Here is a 17674-nt window from a genome sequence, read left to right on the forward strand (position 1 = left end):
TTTTGTGAACGGCATCCATCTTACATCTTGCCCTCATGTTAAGTCAATTAAAGGTCGAGCTTGATCCAAAAGGACACGTCCACCTTCCCTGACTTCCCCCTGACCTGTCCAAACTGACTCCATTGCCTTAAGCCAAACCTGTTTGGGCGGCTCCCCGCCCAGTGGCCGAATACGATACTATCGACACATAACATTCCACAAACCATTCACCCCATACAGAACATGCTTTCTACAAACATGCACCTGTCCATACGTCTTCTTTATGGCCAGTTTTATGACTGGGTGGTACCTGCCTTTATTGGTGTTTCATCGATATCTGATGGGAGTCACGGATCTTGCTGGGTAATCTGTCACGAACTGGACATCTAAAATGTGGGCTTGCTTACGTGACGCCGCACTTTGTATTATTACAGAAATATGTTTACAGCCATATCATAAACTCAAGAATTCTTGCCTGAAGCCATTATTTCTGTATAAAAGGAGAAGACTGGTTCTGTAAAAACGAACACGTACAGTCTCCTGAGAATACATGACCCGTGTTTGTCATGCTTCTAGGACACGTGTTACTTGGTAGCTACCAATAAAACTTGATCTCTGACTGCGACTAGAAGACTCATTGTTTCTGTGGTCCGGAACAAGGGAGAACTCAAAGGTCATCGGGTGTTATCCCCTGGCACCACCGGGTTCCTAAAAACCCGGCACCTCAAACGGGGGTGCGCCAGTTTTCAGAAATACAGCAGGAATTTGGCGTCACTTCTAGGAGTTTCTTCAAGTATTTACAAGTGAGAAGCGTTCTAGTCAGTAAAACAGGAGGACTGCGGGGATTTGAGGATAATACAATACTGAAGCTCTTTGAGCTGGGGTATGGTTGTACAATTAAAAGGATTTATGCGGAACTTATAGAAAATAGAAAGGACGACATAGAAAAATTTGAATTGAAATGGGAGAATAAGATAGGGATACCAAAGGGTTTCTTTGTAAAATCACTACGGCTTGGACAGGAGATATTATGTTCAGCAGCATTACAAGCCCAACACTATAAAACACTCTATAGGTTGTACTACACGCCAGCAAGAATAGCACAGTGGGGGGGTACACAGGGGATCACATGTCCACGCTGCGACAGTACAGACGGGGATATCGCACATATTTTTGCAGAATGTCCTAACCTGATCCCCCTGCTAGGAGCTATCGAAACCTTTTTTTATAGATCACTAAATTTCAGGGTTAAACTGAGAACAGATGTGATTTTATTAGGAGTTGGAAGCGATTCAATACAATCACAGTATGAATACCTCCTGTTCGTTGCCATGGCAGTGCTAAGATTGTGTATATCCTCTGCATGGCTGGACAGAGCACCACCCACTATGCAGCAGTGGATAGCAAGATTACTATATATCTATTACTTGGAAAAGGAGATATATGTCAGAAGGGGGAGAAAGGGGAGAACACTAGGGTTACGTATATGGAAACCGATCACAGATTGGAAATGTGGAAACGAAGGAGTAGAGCTATAATTGCCTTAACTTGTGTTTTTTTTTTTTTTTCTTCTTCTCTTCCTTCTCTTTCTCCTTTTTCTTCTTGTTTCTTCGTATTTCCATTTTTTGTTAAATGTTGGGATTGCTATGATTTTTTCTTTCGAATGTCTCTCAATTATCTGGTTTCAATATTTACTGTACAGATACATAGGATGAATTGCGTTCATAATAGATACACCTCTTTTTCTGATTTTCACTTATCTTTTCTTCTCTTTTCTATCTTTCTTTAGTCTTATATGGTTAAGTTGTTCTGTGCGGGGGGGGGGGGATGGGAGGGAATAAATGTTGTGAAAATTTTGAATAAAATTATTTAAAAAAAAAAAAAAAAAGGGCCTGTTGCCAGTGCCGGAAATACAGGCAGTAATTTTGTAGCCTCAGAGTAAGAGGTACTGGAGCCGTGGTGCGGGATTACCAAGGATTACGGGTGGAACAATGAGATGCCTCTAACAAAAGATAATTTTATGGAGAATTCTCTATTTCTGATGCCCCCAGTTGTCTCTGGTGGTTCATCTAGAGATTTCAACAGCTTTGAATGCACGGTGTCCCCGGATATCTTATGATTCCAATGGATCCATTAAGTCCTGTAGGAATGAGCCCTCTAAGTGAACATTGCCTTCTCTTGAAAATCATACAGAAGAGAAGGAGGCAAAGGCATTTACAAAGAGATGTAGGTAGTGAAATCAGACAGAGTATACATTGTCCAGGAGGGATGGGCGATGGGCTCTGGAGGGAGCAGGCAGTAGTCTCTGATCAATTACTGATGCAAATATTTGGTTATAATATTCTCACCCGTTTTTACGAGAAAAAGTAAATTGGAAAGTGAGAGGTTATTTTTTCTGCAAAAGGGTGAGTTTTATTTTTTTACATAAAGCGGAATGATAATGTGAAAATGATTGTGTGCTGTAGGCAGCCTGGGTAGCAAATCTAAATGTCTGAGGCAATGCTCTTTTCCAGAGGACTGGTACCTAACCCCCAGGTTCATCATTGTCCTCTTTTGCGAGCCCTTAATAGCGATTATTAAGGAATCGCTATTAAAGACTCGCAAAATGGGATGCATGTAGAAATCGCAATTTATTTTGCGATTTCTACTGCTTCCTTATTTGCGATTCGCTAATTGCGAATCGCAAATAAGGAATGACTTTCCCATTCATTCCTATGGGCCTCAAGGCCCATAGGAATGAATAGGGAGTCATTCCTTATTTGCGATTAGCAATTAGCGAATCGCAAATAAGGAAGCGATTTCAAGGGTGCCAGGGTGTCCAAAGGACACCCTGTAGCACCCCTGAAATGCAAATGTACATTGGTGTTGCGCGCACACATGTCCAAAGGACATGTGTGTGTGTAACATACATCTTAGAAAAATGCACTACAGTGCATTCTTCTACGTTTTCGCTATTTACCACGAAGTTACACTTCGCGGTAAATAGCGGCCCCATATTGCATATTCGCTATTTTAAAAATGTTCATGAATAGCATTTAAAGAATCTCTAATTGAGATTCCTTAAATGTAATTCTTCGCAATATAGCGATTTCTAGTATAGCGATTTTTGCAGTTGGGATGATGAATCCCAAATGCAAAAATAGCGCTCGCAAAGGGCCAGATTCTCAGAATCTGACCCTTTGCGAGCCGATTTTAGTATGATGAATCTGGCCGATAGTTTGTTAAACATAGAAAATACTTTGGGCTTGACAAAGGCCACGAGGATAGACACTGATGCTCAGTTTTTTTTAATTCAGGACCTACTGTCCTCTCTGAGATAAGGACAAACTGTCCAAACACATCAAACGTCACGTTTAGGCTGCAGTTAGTTGTAAAAGAAGTAGTCAATGGCATCTTTGATTTTCTCATTTTCAACAAAAACACAACCACCCATGCTCCTCAGTGCGAGATTTCATGCCGAAGACAACAGAGTAGGCCAACTGTGCAGGAGTTTGGGAAAGTTTACACGATTTGGAATGCCTCTGTAAGCATCTGATATTTGAAAATACATTTCGAGAAAGATAGTCTCCTATATTTGTTTTTGTTCCACCATGCAATTTTATCCATCCGCATGTTTTTGGTGTTGTGCTAAATACTCTCAGCATGTGCCTAGCTTTATGGCACATGCTGGATGTGTGACAGTGCGCATTTTTAACATTTCATGAAAATGTTGCAAAATTACAACTAATATCAGTTTCACTATATTTCACATGACATTGTTTGGTTCACTTATAGAATATCAATGTAACAAACATCGATATTAAAAATATCGAGGAAAAATTCTGACTACAAAAATATGGACTCCCATAACTTCACAGGTAAGTCCAAAAATATTGACTCAAAAATATAGATGTAAAAAATATTGATTTAAAAATATATAATATATATATAAAAAAATAATATACTTGAAATAAATTAAATACTAATATTATTTATACCAAAATCAATGAAATTTGATATATATTTTCACTAATTTAAAAAAGGCTTAATTTAAGAAAACATAGAAACACACAAAGATTTTAATTTATACTTATGCATATATGTATCTAAAATGTATTTATTAACTATTACCTTAACCAATTTTTAAACTTTAAAATTATATAAAAATAATATATATAAGAATAATTTCAAATAAAAAAACGTTCTATAATAAATTAAAACATGAAACTATTAAAAATATTTTAAACTAACATTTCCCAATACAATAAGTGCAACAGTAGGGAAAGTGTTGAATGAAATGAAATGAAATGAAAATAAATGTATAACGCGCTAAACTCAGCCCAATGGGCATCAAGGCGCCTAACATAAAATATTGAATAACCATGCAATGCTTAATGATAGGCTGTCCCAAAATACCAGGTCTTGAGAGCTCTCTTAAAGAGGGGCAAGGATGAAAGGGCCTTGAACTCGCAGGGGAGAGCATTCCATAGTCGAGGGGCCACTGATGCAAAGGCTCTACCTCCCCATCTTGTCTTTTTAGTGCGGGGGATAACAAGGAGGTTCTGTTGAGAAGATCTGAGACACCTGCTGGGTACATAGTTAGAAAGCAGAGATCCCAGACCGTCGGCCGGTCCTGCTGTAAGAGCCTTGTGGACTAGGCAAGTAATTTTAAAAGAAATGCGTTGCTCAATGGGTAGCCAATGAAGATTCTTCCTGGCTAATGTGGCAGAGGCAGAGCAAGGAAGGTCCAGAACAAATCTCGCTGCTGCAGTCTGTGTTACTTGCAGGCGATGTACCAGTCCCTTGTTAATCTCAGTGTATAGCGCATTGCAATAATCTAAGCGAGATCCAACCAATGCTACCACTGTTTGTTTTCTTGCCTGCGGGGATAAGTAGTGTGCTATTCTACGAAGGATTTTTAGAACTCCTCAGCAGGTAGCTACAGTTCTATTGACCTGTAGACTCATGGCCAGCTCAATGTCGAAGATGACCCCCAGGTTTCTTGCCGACTGTGACGGTGTCGGACAGGTTCCCAGTGATGGCGGCCACCATTCACTCGACCAGGCGTCCCTGTCCTTTCCGAATATCAGCACCTCGGTCTTGTCGCCATTCAGCTTCAAGGAATTGAGCGTCATCCAATCGGCAACCGATTGCATGCAACTCCTGAAGCTAAACGCTGTGGTGCTGACAGACCGTGACAGGGACACCATGATCTGAGTGTCGTCCGCATACGACACTACCTCCATCCCCTGAGATCTTACTAGTCTAGCAAGTGGGGCCACATAGATGTTGAATAGGGTCGGACTTAAAGCCGACCCTTGTGGAACCCCACATTGCAAGGACTTTACAGGGGAGAGGTATTTGCCCATTTGGACCCTCTGCTCCGTAAGCTCTAGAAAGGAGGATAGAAGGTTAAGGGCGGAGCCCTCCACCCCCAACTCCCTCAGTCGAGATGTTAAGACTGAGGGAGAAAGGGTGTCGAATGCAGCGGTCAGATCCAATAAGACCAGCATCGTGGTCTGTCCTTTGTCTACATTCATCCTGATGTTGTTAGTCACAACAGTGAGTGCAGACTCTGTGCTGTGTAGTCTTCTGAAACCATGTTGAGTCTGATCAAGGAATCCCGAGGAGTCCAGGAAGGAGACAGATGATGGTTCAGGTGCATCTCGAGCATTTTGGCTGGGGCTGGTAGTAGAGAAATAGGTCTAAAGTTTTTTAGCACTGCAGGATCCAAAGAGGGTTTCTTCAGTAACGGCCTGACAATGGCCCTCTTCCAAGCCGAGGGAAATACACCGTGCTCCAAGGCACTATTCATAACCTCCAAGATGAGGGGAAGGAAGGTGTCCCTGCATTCCTTCAGAGTTTTAAGCGGACATGGATCCAAGGGAGAAGAGGACTTCGTCCTATTCAGCAGGAGGTTAAGATTTTCAAGAGTGACAGGAGGGAAATTAGTAAGGGTCTTGTCATGATCCTTTGACCATGTTTCTAAGATTGACAAATCCGTAGCTATATGTGTACCCAGATGCTTCCTCTGTATTTCCAATTGCATGGAAATGTCTACAATTTTCGTGTGAAAGAAGCTTGAAATGTTGTCACAGAGCTCCTGAGAGCCTATTATAGGATCAGGTGTCTGTAATAAACAGAGGGAATCTACGATTTTAAAAAGTTCCCTAGATGATGTCAAGGAAGTAGTAATGTTGGAGAAGTGGTCTTGTTTGGTTTTGATAACTGAGGCCTTGTATATCTTTAGAGAACTTTTGTACAGCTCTCTATCCTTGGTGTCCCATGTCCTCCTCCACTGTCTTTCCTGTCTTCTACATCCTTGTCTCATCAACCTAAGTTGCTCCCCAAACCATGGGGCAGAGGGTTTACGCCTCGCAGCATACCTAGGGGTGGCAGGAGCTAAAATATCCACAGCCCCAGAAATGCAATTGGATAGTTCCGAGGCTGCCTTCTCTGGGTCTGAAGTCAGAGAGAGGGTTCCAAAAAACGGGGCCAGGGAGTCATTAGTGATATTTTTGTAATTTCGCTTACATTCTCTTGAAGAATACTCCTTCATGGGAAGCTCTATACTAGAGGTGGTAAGTACGATAGGTACTGCTAAATGGTCAGTCCAAACTATCTCTTCATGTGGGCCTGTCATGATCCGGGAGTCATTAGAAAAAATTGCGTCCAGCGTATGGCCTGCTCTATGTGTGGGTTCCCTGACCAGCTGTGTGAAACCGCAAGCATCTAGAGGATCAATCAAAGATATAGTATCTTTGGATGTGATGTCCTCTAGATGAAAGTTAAGGTCCCCTAGTATGGTGAAGTGCGGTTTGCCTACGTAAGGTTCTAATAGTCTAAACAGGTCACTGCTGAACTGTGATCTCTGCCCAGGGGGCCTATACATCAGAATCCCTGAGAATGAAGAAGATGGTGATGTTGAAATACAGAAATGAAGGGCCTCAAAGGGATCTGATGGTTTTGACAGAGCATTAGTTCTACAAGTGAGATGAGACCGGTGAAGGATAGCTAGGCCGCCACCTCTACGCTTAACTCTGTCTAATCTCTGTAAGGCATAGTTCTCTGGGATGGCTAGGAGGAGGTCATGTCCCGATGTGTCTGTGGCCCAAGTCTCCGTAATAAAAACCCATTCTGGATTCTTAGCTGTCACGAAATCGTGAAAGTAGATGTTGTTTTTGATGATGGAACGGGCGTTGATCAAATAGCCTTTCTCAGCAGTGCCCTAATTAAGCAGTTGGCAAGGAGACAGAACCTTGTTATTAAGTTCGGGGATAGTGGATGAGTTAAACCTGCATGTACCACAAAAATATCCTTCCCGAAGAACTTCCGGGGTATGTCTATGATGGCAGGAGCGCGAGCAGGGTTTCATAGCAAGCAAATCTTGGATGGTATATGAGTAGGTTACCTTGGAGGAAAGTTCTAGGTTCCCCTTGCTCAGCCCGCCCTGCAGCCCGTCCTCAGCGCGGACGGGCGCAGACGGACTAAACTCTGGCGTAACTCCGGCGTCGACCCGGCGATCCCGCTGCGCGTGACTGCTGCGCGTCGCCATGGCCTCCTTTAAATGCGCGGGCGGAGCCCTTGTGACGCCTAGAGCGTCCGGATCGCCTTCCGGCGTGCCTCGCCTGTAGTAAGATGGCCACCGCCTGGCTTCTGAGTGTAACTGGAGTAAAGTGTAACCCGCAAAATAGCGGTGCGTTTTAGCTTCAGGGCAGCTATTTTATCGTGCAGGTATGTGGTCAAGAATTTTAAAAACAGGGGAAATGCAAAATCATACAAAATGAAATATACAAATCGGGTAATTTTAAAAACGCCTAAAATTCGGCAAAGCAATCTTATGCTGTCTTCCTCAATCAAAGAGCGGAATAATTACATTTACTATTCCAACTCCAGTGAGTGCAACAGTAGGGAAAGTGTTGGATAGCACAGGGGTAAAAAGTACTATTCCCACTCCAGTAATAGCAAAGGGAGGGAAAGTGTTGGATAGTGGAGGGGGAAAAATACTATTCCCACTCCAGTGATAGCAACAGTAGGGAAAGTGTTTGATAACGGAGAGGAAAAAATTACTATTCCCACTCCAAAGAGAAGAGTGCAAAAGTAAGAAAAGTGTAGGATAGCGGAGGGGTAAAAATTACTATTCCCACTCCAAAGAGTGCAACAGTAGAGAAAGTGTTGGATAACGGAGGGGTAAAAATGACTATTCCCACTCCAAAGAGTGCAACAGATAGGAAAGTGTTGGATAGCGGAGGGGTAAAAATGACTATTCCCACTCCAGTGAGTGCAAAAGTAAGGAAAGTGTTGGATAGCTGAGGGGAGAAAATTACTTTTCCCACTCCAAAGAGTACAACGGTAGGGAAAGGGGTGGATAGTGGAGGGAGTAAAGAAAAACTATTAATATTAACAACTAATAATTAAAGAACAAAATGTTATTTAATACTCACCCTTCACTCCTTTAAAAGTAAAAGCAAAACACACAAAAAACATTTACCCAAAATAAATATCAAATTAATTAACATTAATGAACAACTATATATTAATTAATTAAACACATATTACTTCCCAGCCTTTACTCCGATAAACACCACAACACATATAAAATAATTACACAATTACCATAGTTATTTACCAACAATTAATTAACTTAATTAAAAACTAATTAACATAATTTCCTTCCCACCCTTCCCACTCTTTACTCCCATAAAAACTACCACACACAAATATACTTAATTACACAATTACCAAAAATAGTTAATTAAAATTAATTAACAACCAATTATTAATTCATAAATTAAAATACATTTATGCACAGCATTTACACCTATAAACACCACAACACACACCTAATATTAATTACACAATTACCATAATTAATTACCAAATAATTAATCATAAATTACTCTACACATTTAACTCTATAACATCTCAGTTAAACAAATATTAATAAATACAAAATAATTAATAAATTAAATATAATTAAATTACTTCCCACCCCATTACCCTATAAACTCACAACCTGCTCTGGAAATAGAAAAAGGAAAAAAAAATACATTCAATGTAATTAAATTACTTCCATCCTGTTCTTCTGTAAACCCACGAACCGCTACAGAACGCAAAATTCAAATAAAAAAAAATATACATTTAATATAATTAAATTACTTACCACCCAAATCCCCAATAAACCCACAACCCGCTACGAAACTAAAATCGCAATATTTAAATACAAATAAATTAATAAAACTAAAAGTGTAACACATATATTAAAAATACAAACAAATCTTATACAAAAAACATACATCACATACATATAAAATATATACTAAAATACATAACAATAATAAAAGATATTTTTAATAACTATATTTTTGCAAACTATATTAAACGCTTCACTATTTTTTAAATCAATATTACTTACCTTAAGTCGATATTCTTGACCATGATATTTCTTGCTGTCATTATTCCTGACCGAGAATATTAATGACTCGACATTTGTGCAACTCGATATTTTGTACTCAATATTTTGTTTCTGCATCACATTTTTCACGTAAGGTATGCCATAGTGTAAAAAAAATTCACACAATGAAATGAAATGAAATGAAAATAAATTTATAAAGCGCATGGATGCCCGAGAGCGTCCCAGCGCTGTAGAACAGAGGACAACTGAGGAGGTAACCAAGATTTAAAAGTCCTGGGGAAAGAGGAAGGTTTTAAGGAGCTTTCGAAACCTCAAGTAACTAGGCGGCCGATTAGGATTGCGGTTTTTCCGCATCCTCCGGGCCGGCGGAAGTGTCCGCCGGCCCGGAGGATGCGGAAAAACCGCAGCGGAGCCTTCAAAGACCCCCTGCCAGATTAGGATGGCTGGGGGGTCAGGAAGACTGTCCGCCGCTTTTCCGCCGCGGTCGCCTTCCGACCGCGGCGGAAAAGCTCTAACATGTCTGGCGGTGTCTATCAGACACCGCCAGGCATATTAGGATGTCTGCACTTCTATGCTTTTCCACGGCGGCGTGGAAAAGCATACGGACCTTCACTTCGGGGGCCCGTTGCGGGCCCCCTGGGTGAAGGGGGGTGGGGGGTGCACATGGGGGTACCTATGGTACCCCCCTGCATTTGTGTGCACAAAGCAGCAGGCACTGCACGGTGCCTGCCGCTTTGTGCATGCAAATGCGATGCATGCATTTTTAACCTTGCGGCGGGTGCAGCTTGAAGATGCACCCGCCGCAATGTTAAAGATAGAGGATGTGACCGCCACCCTGGCGATCACATCCTAATCTGCTAGGAGGGAACGCCGCAGCCCCTGTGGACGTTCCCTCCTCCTCCGGGGTCGCAGACGGACTTAAGTCCGTCCGCGATCATAATCGGCCCCTAGGTTCGGTTCGAATCCTGAAAGGGATTGCGTTCCACAAGGTCGCCGCATTTACAGAGAATCGGCGTCCTCCTGGACAAGACATTGACAAGAATCTGGCTCGAGCAGAAAACATCTCTCAGTGAGAGCTCTTTTGTGCAATCCAGTCTCCCACTGGTAGAAATTAGGAGAACTTTAGTGAACTTCACTGGTGTGATTTACAATTGGCCCAAGTGGTAATGTTACCATTACATGGCACATTTTCTAGTTAAATTGCAAAGTGGGTTAAACAGTCGAGGACATATAAAGAATGAAAACACCCTCCTGAATTTGTGGCTCCTCCCAGAGGGAGCTCTTGTGGTTGACAAGCCATTTGGGGTGCACCTGAGCTTCTAGAGGAACTTGACCTGAAGAACTGGAAGCAGCATGTTAATACCACCCAAAAGTAAGAACCGCTCTCAGCTGATGAAAACCAAACAGTTTAGAACTTGTGTCCATAGCTGTCCAGCACCTGGTGCCCCTAATTTTGATACTGATTACTTTCAAATGTGAGAATACAGACTACATTGTACCGCACATACCATGATGCGTTTGAGAGGACTGGTGCTAACATACCAGCAGTGTTCTACCCAATGAGATCACCGTAAAGGTCTGTCCTACAGGCCATCCAAATCCTACATATCTGGTTATCTTGTGAAAGTTATTAAAAGTAACTGATTTTTACTATTTGTATAATGAATTGCTCTGAAATTTATTGTGGCATCATTCTGTATGTCTTAATACCACATACCCCTATTTTAGAGTATGTTATTAAAGAAAAATTGAATACAATTGCTTTACTATCACAAATTGCTGCCTATTTTAGAACTAGCGCATCACAGAAGCTGTACTAGCTCACACAGTGAATTCATCAGATTTAAAGGCACCTACCACTACTTTAAACAATTGAAATTACTCCATAAGATACCACAACTCAAACAAAGGGAGTTAATATTTGCAGCACTGAAACATTCTAGCTATAGATGCTCATGTCACAGTTATCCCTACTACTGGCTGTCTACCTGAATTTAGATATAATATTTACATGTTTTTTGGAGAAGGAGTATACACTAAACAACATGTCCTGCTGTATTACTTATCTGAAACCAATACAAATTATCACTCAGGCATTGCTAGATTAAATGGAGAGGATGTAGCCTAACGGCTGGAGAGGTCGACCTCGAATCTGAGGAACAGGTTCGAGTCTTAGCAACGACACACAACATCCTGTGATTCTGGTAAAATCGCTTAATCTCCCTGTGCCTAAACATTTTTATATGTGTGTCCATCTGTAACGCAATGCTTATGTAAAACGTTCTGATACCTTCGGGTCAACTTTGAGCTCTATAAAACTCCTGAAAAAATAAAAAATGTGATATAATAGAGGGGGTATTATTTTCATCAGCTCAGAGAGTGGTCTGATAATACATTGGTATCTGGTTGCCGTTCTCATTAGGTAATGTATCAACATGAGATTAATTAGGACCTGATTTGGAAGTCTGTGCAAATAAATGGGTAGCAGCCGATGCAGTAATTACATTACGAAGTTTGTTATGCCACTGAACTAAAAAATAAACGAGGCCCTTAGTAACTCTTCTCTGCAGCTGTTTACTACCAGCGAGCACCACTAGATGGCAATGTTTGTACACCTGTAAAATTGCCAGTGCTGAGACATTTTCCTAACCTTCCCTTCAACTAAAGTTTTAGCCTTACTCAAAATATTTCTCATCATAGGTGAGATATGACTCATCCATAAACGCAACTATAACATATTTGCAGTGTGTCTTAATGTTTATTATTGATACAGTTACTATTATACCAACTGTCAAGCAGTGGCGGCTCACTGTGTGAGAGTTGCAGGGCGGTGAGCCGGGGCGGGGGAGGGGCAGGATGGGGGTAGTGGAGTCGGCCATACGATGTCCATGAGTAAGGTAAGTAAATAAATAAATACAACTATTTACCTTGCGCTCGCTGCATCGCCAACTCGGCGGTCGCAAAACATTTTTACATAGCTTTTAGGGTCGCTATTAGGAAGGGAACGCCCCTTCCTAATAGCATCACTAAACACTATTTTACGAGTCGTTTGCACATAGCAAAATAGGGTTGGTACATGGGCCACGTGTTTTTGCGGTCGCAAACACGCCTAAAACCCCTTTGAGACCGTAAAAAACTGTCGCACATCTGGCCCCTGCTTCGGTCAATCTTAGTTAGCAGCCTGGTTGGTAATTCCCGAGCTAAGGGGCATATTATCAACAAATAGTGATAATTATCGCTAAATTAGCTTAGCGCATTTTTTTTTCGCTGGACATCACCGGATAATATCGCTGAGATAACGTGCTATTAGCAACGTTTATCTCTAAAGAGAGAAAATATTCCGACGATAGCGGCTCAATGCGTGAATATCGCTGGAAATCCAGCGATATTCAGGCATTATCGCTAATGGGGACTTAACCTGAATATCCACCTCCCATTGGATATACAAGTTAAGTCCTGGTCTGTGCAGGCGTTAGTTACTAGCGATATTCGCGCTTAGCTCAAATTTTTTAATCGGTTCGTCTGCCTAGCTAATAGGCAATAGCTGTGTTGGCGACTGCTTTCAGTCGCTAACAGGTTGGGTACGACCACTTTGCATGTCATTAGGCATAAATATGGCTGACAAGCCAAGTGGGCCCCAAACCTGTAGCTATCGCCTATAAGCTGTCGCTAACTGCTGTTAGCAACAGCTTGCTAATAGGGCGATAAGAATATCGCCGCTTTAGCGGGAAAAAGTCCTGCTAAAGAGGCGATATAGCCCTTCATAATATGCCCCATAGTTCTTAAACAAATGGCACCCATCATATGTGCAACCTGTACACAATGCAAGATCTTTGAAAAATAATCCTTTTTCCACCTGGTAACCAATGTAGCTTTTTTAGTGCCATGTGAATGGAGGCCCATTTTGGGAGAACTTATACCAACCGAGCTGCTGCATTTCGGATGTGCGCCAGCTCTTTATCTAAAATGTGAGATGCACCCAATAAAAGTGAATTACAGTAAGCTAGTCGGCTAAGGACAGTACTCCGAACAATGAGAACTCTATGTTCTGCAGGTTGAAATGATAGCAGTTTCCGTAATGTTTTTAAGAGAACGAAACATGTTGAAGATGATCTATTAAAATGTGAGGTTAATGACAGATTATTAAAAAAAAAAGTTCCGAACCGCTGAGGATGCTGAGTGTTTGTTGAGCAAGAAATCCTCCATCAATGGGGAATAGGGCCCACAGGGTCAGAGGTCTCATTGAATTTTAGGTACAAGGTATGAATGATTTAAGTATGAATTACAAGAGCCATACTGTTTAATCTTGTCTGAATATTCAGGAGAGGAGAAGCTTCAAAATCCCTGGCTGAGATATAGGGGCACATGCATCAAGGGATTTTGCATTCGCAAACGGTGCAAATCGCAAAATTCGGCCGTTTGCGAATGCAAATCCCTTTTTTGGGATGCATTAAGCTTTTTGCTTTTTTCGCAATTTAAGAAATCACAATTTATTTGCGATTTCTTAAATTGCGATCGCATTTAAGAAATCGCAATTTTGCGATTTCTTAAATGCAATGCATGATTTTTTTTAAATTGCGAAATCGCAAATAGGTAGTGGTAAATTACCATAAAGTTAACCTTCATGGTAATTTGCAAAAACTTTCAAAAATGCACAAAAGTGCATTTTTGAAAGTTTCATTTTACACACTCACATGCCCTTGGGGCATGTGTGTGTGAAAAAAGTACTTAAAGGTACATTTCAGGGGTGCAGGGGGGGTCCTTTGGACCCTCCCTGCTCCCTTGAAATTGCATTCTCATTTTGCGATTCCTTAATTGCGAATCGCAAAATGAGAATGCCTTCACATTCATTCCGATTTCTTGATGCATAGTCGTTTGCGAATTCTTAATTGCGATTCCTTAATTTTCACAATTAAGAATTCGCAAACGGGAACATTGATGCATGTGGCCGATAGTCCCTGCAGTGTTCTGTACGTATTGATAATCTTCTGTATCCAGAGAAGTTTCAATTTAACACTATCGTTGCCAGCAGAAAACTTTGAATAGACATCTTTAGCAAAGGAAGATGTATGTGTGATCACAAGATTTGAATTGCATGGTTGTCCATAAACAGAGGAGTACTGAATACATTTCTTAAGTGGGGGAATGAAACAAAAGGGAAAGAGGCACCTAGCGGTAAGAGAGCAGAGCAAGCTTCAGAAGCAGCTGAAATGGGTTTTAGGTCTGCAGCTTTATAGCATCAAAATGCAAGGGAAAGGGGGTGGTTGCTGGGCATGATTAACCCTCCTTGCATGGTATATCTATGTGATGTTGTCTGTGGGTTCAGCAAAAGTGGTATTCACAAACACTTGCACTTAAGGACAGTAAGCATGTAGATTACTGGAAAGGGGCCCAGACATTGCACTACATGAAAAAGGCCAATCTCTAGGATAATTTCGGGTTTTGTAAAATGCTGGTTTGACATCCTAAAGATGGCTCCCAGTTCAGGTACAGCAAAAGACAAGCAGATGAGCAGGCTTGATCCCGCAAAGATGGACTGCACCAGCGGCGAATACCAAGGTTTGGATGGGGGGTTAGAGCTTCAGTCACCACAGTAAGGGCCCGATTATTTTGTCGGGTGGATCGCCACTGACAGGCCGTAGGTGACAATCAGTCTGACATCTGAGGCTGCAGTCCGACTGCTGCATAATAATGTTGTCAGAGCGCAACGGATGTTGGGACCGACTGACGCCTCCAATAGGCTCAAGGAGCCCATCGGAGCATGAGTCGGAGCGTAATCCCTACAATGGGGTAGTGCCTGCTTAATCACCTCCGTAGGTACTACAATGGGCCTTTTCCCTCTGCCTTTACATGGAGGTCCGACTGTCATGTAAAGGCAGACAGGATGGGACTATATTTGCTTTGTGATGGATTATGTATAATTGAAATAATGAAGTCTTATTTGTCTCTTGTTTTTTATTATGTATTACAGAATTGTTTGTGGCTCCTGAAGAAGGCATTCCTTTAACGCCGAAACGCGCGTCGATTAAATTAATTGCCACTTTTGATATTAATTGAGTGTTTTTTAATTGTATTTTTTGTAATTTTGTTATTTTATATAACAATGGTTTTATTTGTACTGTGTAAGTATTAGTATGTATTATGTTGTATATGACTTTTGATTGTAACATGAATGTTTATTAAAAGACAATATAGTTTTTTATGGAATGTATTCTTTAATGTCCCTTTTTTGCAACCTTGGTTCCTATGCTGCTGTTGTGATTGCCTAGGATTGATATATACAAACTATGGAGGTCCAACCGCCATGTAAAGGCAGACAGGATGGGACTTTATGGGCCATTAGCAGGGCCCACGTGTTCCACCACTATGGGGCCAGGTGGGCACATGTTGTGCCCCCCAAACATCCATGCACCGAGTGCCAGAGACCACATGGTGCCTGCACATGGTGCATGGATGTTTAAAAACATTCTTTTTCAATTATGGCTTGTGCTGCCAGACTTTTCTGGGCCGCAGCACAAGCCGCAATTGAAAAAGGCATGTTTTGGACCGGCTTCGCGGTAGTCGGATCTAATAAGGCGGACAGCGATGCCGACTACATGTTGGGCAATCTCCATCCCGATACGATGGCAGTCGGACGCTCGTCCAACCGCCATCGTGATTAGGGGCTAAGAAGTGTACTATAAACATGGATTTACTGGAGAAAATAAGGTTAATCAACATAATATTAATAAGAAGACGCGTTCCCTCTGATATGTTTTCTAGTCAGATTTCTTTTTCTTTTGTGGACATATTTCACAAAGATTGCACCTTTTTTAAAATATGCGTACAAATACAGCAACACCAGAGAAACACCAATGTTTAATATATTCCATCAATACATGAGGCTAAAGTTAATGGCTGGAAGATAAAGTAGTAATCTACTGCTGTTCTTCACGAATATGAATGGTAAGTAAATCAGACTTCACCAGTCAAGGATGGTAGCGTGATCTGCAAAGCAATGCAGTAATCATGATCTAAAAATTATTTGATTTTATTCTGCACTTGTTGCTCAAGTTTGTAATGAATTATTACTGTAAAATATAAAAAGTTTATTGCTACACAACTTATCGACATCCAAATGGTGGAAGACTGTGGCAGGATGAAAACCTTTGGTATGTAAATATTTGAAATGCCCATTTAACTCACTAAAGTATTTTAACAGCATACAAGAGTTCCCAATATTTCTCATTGTGATTACTGAAGGCATCATGGCACCAGCTATCCAGCATTTGCAAATACGACTTTTTCTGGTTTTCCAGTTGTGTAAACATCATGGCACATACAATGATTTTATTTCTGTAAATACCTATTCAATTTTTGGACATGCCAGAACAGGGCATGTGCCAGTAAAACAGGTGGTAGTCGGTTTGGTGCACAATTCCAGGAATATCCGATTCTAAATGAGTTGTTTTGGATAACATGCTGATGAGTCACTTTTAGAATTGCATCCAGCACCTCAGCTTTTTTCTTTAACCAAATAATGTTCACTTAAATGTCTCCACAGTAAATGCATGCCTCTCAAGGACCAGACTGACATTCTAGGGCCATCCAGGGAAGTAACCTAATACGGCCTTTCATGTACTTAACCTGGCAAGTGAAACTTCTCATATTCTTCCAGCAGACAATATAAAACAAACCGATGAATAGAGGTGTGTGAATTTTGCTTCATTTGGTTTTGTTTACTTTAATTATGTCAAATTTCTGTGAAATGATGTGTGAATTTTGACAGGAGGATGACATTTTCACCTAAAAAACATAATCCAAAAGGCCAGCGACCTACAGCCACTTGCATTCTGTTGTTTTCGTGCATTTACAGTAAATGTGTACCACGAATGACTGATTCGCTGTTAGTTTTTACTGACAATGGCATGCAATTATGCAAAGTGGCATAATGAAGACATTTTAGGATATTTGTGTAACAAGCATAATGCACAATTCCAAATAACATCAGCATAATTTACATTTTGCTCAGGTCTACTGAAATAACATTTATTAAACTTGACGAAAAGTCACTCACCTGGGCCGGGGACTTTGAATGGCAAAACTAATGAATCATTTCCAATGGTGGCAGCCCCAAAGCTAAAGTGTGTGTGTATGGGGGGGGGGGGGTTGGAGAGGCGGATGGGTGATTAGGGGTATAATAATTAATCGAAAAAAGTACCTGTTGACATCGGCAGCCTTGATCAGTCACTGGGGCACAGGCTCCCTACCCAATCACGACGCTACCCTCAAGGTATACCTAGCATGAGAGCAGTGCCAGGA

The 17674-nt window shown here is 41.2% G+C and overlaps 1 protein-coding gene across 1 annotated transcript in view; it reads right to left on the minus strand.

Moving 5' to 3' along the window:
* The window catches only part of PRKCH (protein kinase C eta), a 667780-nt gene that overhangs the window by 182139 nt on the left and 467967 nt on the right, over positions 1-17674 (minus strand). The window lies entirely within an intron of this gene.

This window comes from Lissotriton helveticus, chromosome 9, assembly GCF_964261635.1.
Source record: "Lissotriton helveticus chromosome 9, aLisHel1.1, whole genome shotgun sequence".
In the NCBI taxonomy this organism is placed as follows: Eukaryota; Metazoa; Chordata; class Amphibia; order Caudata; family Salamandridae; genus Lissotriton; species Lissotriton helveticus.